Below are 4,931 nucleotides of genomic sequence, written 5' to 3' on the forward strand. Positions count from 1 at the left end.
ATCTTTTCTTCTCCCTTTCCCATCCTTAAAGCTTTTCACATCTCCTCTATGTCCCTCCCCTTCTCTGAACATATTCACATTCCTCTCTAAATAGACGGTCTTTTAACCTCTATAATAACATTAATTTTTACGTTTCTATCCTTTTTCTGGTCTCTCTTTATTCCCCTTTCCGTCTCTTCTTTTTCTCTCTCTCTCTAATTGCATCCTACCCAACCCATTTCCTGCACTGTGATTAGGACATAGTTAACTCTCCCTGTGCCTCCCCACACCAATCTATTCCTATTTTTTACCCACATCTCTCCCTAATCCTAATAATTTCTGGTTTTCCAAATTCTTTTCTGTGGTTCGAAGTCCTTTAACATATAGTCATTTGATGTTGAATAGATGTATCTGTTGAACTAGATTGTATCTGTAGACTATTGACTGTACAAATGCAAACTTTGGCTGATGGTTGCCTTAAGATAGTGTTCTAGCACAAAACTAGTGCAATCTTTATCTCAAATGGGCCGAGTAAGCCAGAAAAACACAAGAAAAATGGCAAATTCGGGTATCTCAATCCCCAACCTTGATAATCAGGGATTAGAACAGATAAAGAATAATCCAGAGGAGAGTTCCCAAATAGCTCTACAAACACTAATAGCAAACATGATAAATGAGAAGTTTGACAATGTACAAAGGAATCTGTATGAGCGTGATAGGGAGAGAGAGGAGGCATCCCAGAAGTTTATACAGGAATATCATAAGCGTGAGGAAGCTTCTCAAAAACTGATACAGGATTTGCGTGAACAACTTGAGAATACTCAAAGAGAAAGGGAGGAATGGCGTGAGCAGGCAGAGAACACTCAAAGAGAAGTGCAGGAATCCCACAGAAGGGAGGAAACTAATCAAAGAGTAATTCACGAATTAAGAGACCAGGTAGAGAATACACAAAGATCACTAAAGGCATTCATGGAATCCATTAACAAAGAGCTGAAGGAAGTCAGGGAGACAACAAAGGGAATGCTGAATGGAACCCAACAGAAGGAATGGGAGTCCAAAGAAACCATCACCAATCAACTAAGTGATTTGAGAACAAACACTGAACACCAAATTAAGGAAGTAAAGAAATTCATACAAGACCTAAAACAGAGCTTCAAGAAAGAACTTGAAGCCATCAAAGCTGACCAATTAGAAGGAAAAGAGATAAAAAACAAAGTAGAGAGTCTTGACAGCAGGTGAGACCATGCAGAAGATCGAATCTCAGGGATTGAAGACAGCCTAGATATTAGAGAGAAAGAACTTACAACCATCCAAGACAAGTCCAAGAAATATGATAGGTCTATCCAACACCTGGAAGACACCATCAGAAGGCCCAATCTAAGGATAATGGGTGTAGAGGAGCACCTAGAAACAGAAGTTAATGGTCTAGGAAATTTGTTTAACAGGATCCTAGCAGAGAACTTCCCAAACATACAAAAAGATAGGCCTATTCAGATACAAGAAGCTTTTAGAACCCCAAATAGACCAGACCAGAATAGGACATCCCACCGTCATATTATAATCCACACAGGATCAACCCAGACCAAGGAAAAGATCCTTAAAGCTGTCAAGGAGAAAAGGTTAATCACCTATAAAGGGAAACCAATTAGAATTACCTCAGATTTCTCAGCAGAGACAATCAAAGCAAGAAGAGCCTGGAATGACGTATGCCATGCCTTAAAAACATACAACTATCAACCAAGAATACTGTACCCAGCTAAACTCTCCTTCATAACTGAAGGCCAAATAAAAACCTTCCATAGCAAAGAAAAATTGAAACAATACATCTCCACCAAACCAGCCCTGCAAAAGATTCTTAAAGATGTCCTACACATAGAAAAACAACAAGAACGCAACAAAGGCCAAGAAACTGCACCCAAACTGAGAATCCAAGAACCTTTGGAAGAACCCAGTTTTCACAGCCCCCAAGAAGGTGGATAACATGGCAGAAACTCCCAAATACCTCTCAGTCCTATCTCTTAACGTTAACGGACTGAACTCTCCAATTAAGCTACATAGACTGTGTAGTTGGATTAAAAAACAAGACCCTTCTATCTGCTGCCTGCAGGAGTCACATCTTGCCCATAAAAACAAACATATTTTCAAGGTTAAAGGCTGGAACAAAATCTACCAAGCAAACGGCCCCCATAAACAGGCGGGAGTGGCAATCCTAATATCAGATAAAATAGACTTCAAATTAAAATTCGTGAGAAGAGATAAAGAAGGTCGCTACATACGAATTAAAGGATCTCTCCTTCAGGAGGATATTACAATTCTAAATATCTATTCGCCAAACAATGGAGCACCCAAATTTATCAAAGAAACACTACTTTCCCTCAAATCCCATATAGATCCAAAGACATTAGTTGTTGGGGATTTTAACACACCACTCTCCCCACTAGATAGATCAACTCGGCAAAAACTCAACAGAGAAACCGCAGATCTAAACAGCTGCATAGATCAACTAGACTTAACAGACATTTACCGAACATTTCACCCAGCAGCATCAGAATACACGTTCTTCTCAGCAGCACATGGAACATTTTCTAAAATAGACCACATTTTAGGCCACAAAGCAAACTTGTCTAAATTCAGAAACATTGAAGTTATACCTTGCATTCTCTCTGACCACAAGGGAATAAAATTAGAACTCAACACCAAAAGCCACCAAAGAAAGTCCGGTATCACATGGAGGCTGAACAACACACTGCTGAATCATGAGTGGGTCATGGAAGAGATTAGAAAGGAAATTCAAATGTTCATGCTATTCAACAAAAATGAACACACAAATTACCAGCTCCTCTGGGACACAGCAAAGGCAGTACTCAGAGGCAAGTTTATAGCTCTGAGCTCCTACATCAACAAATTGGAGAGATCGGAAACAAACAATTTAATGACACATCTAAACCTCCTTGAAAAAGAGCAGCAAGATAAACCCCAATCCAGTAGACGGAAAGAAATAATCAGAAGTAAATGAATTAGAATCCAAAAAAACTATAGAAAGAATAAACAAAACAAAGAGTTGGTTCTTCGAAAAACTTAACAAAATTGACAGACCCTTAGCAAACCTTATCAGAAAAAGGAGAGAACAGACCCAAATTAATAAACTCAGAGATGAGAATGGAAACATCACCACGGAAACAACCAAGATTCAGATCATTATAAGGGAATACTTCTCAAAACTTTATGCTAATAAGTTTGAAAACTTGACAGAAATGGACCTTTTCCTAGCAAATATTGACATGCCAAAACTAAACCAAGATGAGTTAAACCAGCTTAACATGCCCATATCAAGCATTGAAATAGAAACAGCAATAAGAGACCTCCCAGCTAAGAAAAGTCCAGGACCAGATGGTTTTACAGCGGAATTTTACAAGGCCTTCAAAGCAGAGCTCACACCAATACTCCTCCAACTCTTCAATGAAATTGAAAGAGAAAGCTCACTACCGAACACATTCTATGAAGCCATCATAACCTTCATCCCAAAACCAGGCAGGGACTCATCAAAGAAAGAGAACTATAGACGCATTTCTTTGATGAACATTGATGCAAAACTTCTCAACAAAATTTTGGCCAATCGACTTCAACAATTCATCCAAAAAATCATACACCATGATCAAACAGGATTCATTTCAGGGATGCAAAGCTGGTTCAATATATGCAAATCAATTAATATTATTCATCACATCAACAGGAGCAAGAATAAGAACCACATGGTTATCTCAATAGATGCAGAAAAAGCATTTGACAAGATCCAACACCCCTTTATGATGAAGGTTCTGGAATAATTAGGAATCCATGGAACATTCCTCAATACAATAAAGGCTGTATATGACAAACCTACAGCCAGCATTATATTCAATGGTGAAAAACTAAACCCATTTCCTCTTAACTCATGAACAATACAAGGATACCCACTCTCTCCACTTCTCTTCAATCTTTTATTAGAATGCCTAGCTACAGCAATAAGACAAGATGCAGACATAAAGGGGATCCAAATAGGGAAAGAATAAATAAAACTCTCCCTCTTTGCAGATGACATGATCTTGTATTTAAAGAATCCCATAGACTCCACTCCCAAATTACTCAAGCTGATCCAAAACTTTGGCAAAGTAGCAGGTTATAAAATTAACGCCCCAAAATCAATGGCTTTTCTATATGCCAACAATGAGAAAAGTGTGGCTGAAATTAGGAAAGCAACTCCATTTGTAATAGCCCCACAAAAAATAAAATACCTAGGAATTAACTTAACCAAAGAAGTGAAGGACCTCTATGATGAAAACTTTAAAATCTTGAAAAAGGAAATCAACACAGAACTTAAAAAATGGCAAAACCTCCCATGCTCCTGGATTGGCAAGATTAACATCGTGAAAATGGCAATACTTCCCAAGGCAATCTACAAATTCAACGCGATACCTATCAAAATTCCACCCTCATTCTTCAAGGAAATAGAGGAGGCAATCCAAAAATTCATATGGAACAATAAAAGACCCCGAATAGCAAAAACGCTCTTCAACGGAAGGAACACTGCTGGAGGAATATCAATACCAAATTTCAAACTCTACTATAAAGCCATAGTAATCAAAATAGCTTGGTATTGGCAGGAGAACAGACCTCAGGACCAATGGAATAGAATTGAAAACCCAGAAATGAACCTACAGACCTATAGCCATCTAATCTTCGATAAAGAAGCTAAAACAATAGAATGGAAGAAAGACAGCCTCTTCAGTAAATGGTGCTGGCAAAATTGGTTAACTAAATGTAGAAAACTAAAGCTAGATCCTTATATATCACCCTGCACCAGAATCAACTCCAAATGGATCAAAGACCTTGAACTCAAAGCAGACACTCTGAAAACATTACAGGATGGAATAGGAGAAACCCTAGGTCTCCTTGGCTCAGGTCGAAATTTT

This window comes from Dipodomys merriami, unplaced genomic scaffold (assembly GCF_024711535.1).
Source record: "Dipodomys merriami isolate MVZ:Mamm:240054 unplaced genomic scaffold, mDipMer1.0.p SCAF_561, whole genome shotgun sequence".
In the NCBI taxonomy this organism is placed as follows: Eukaryota; Metazoa; Chordata; class Mammalia; order Rodentia; family Heteromyidae; genus Dipodomys; species Dipodomys merriami.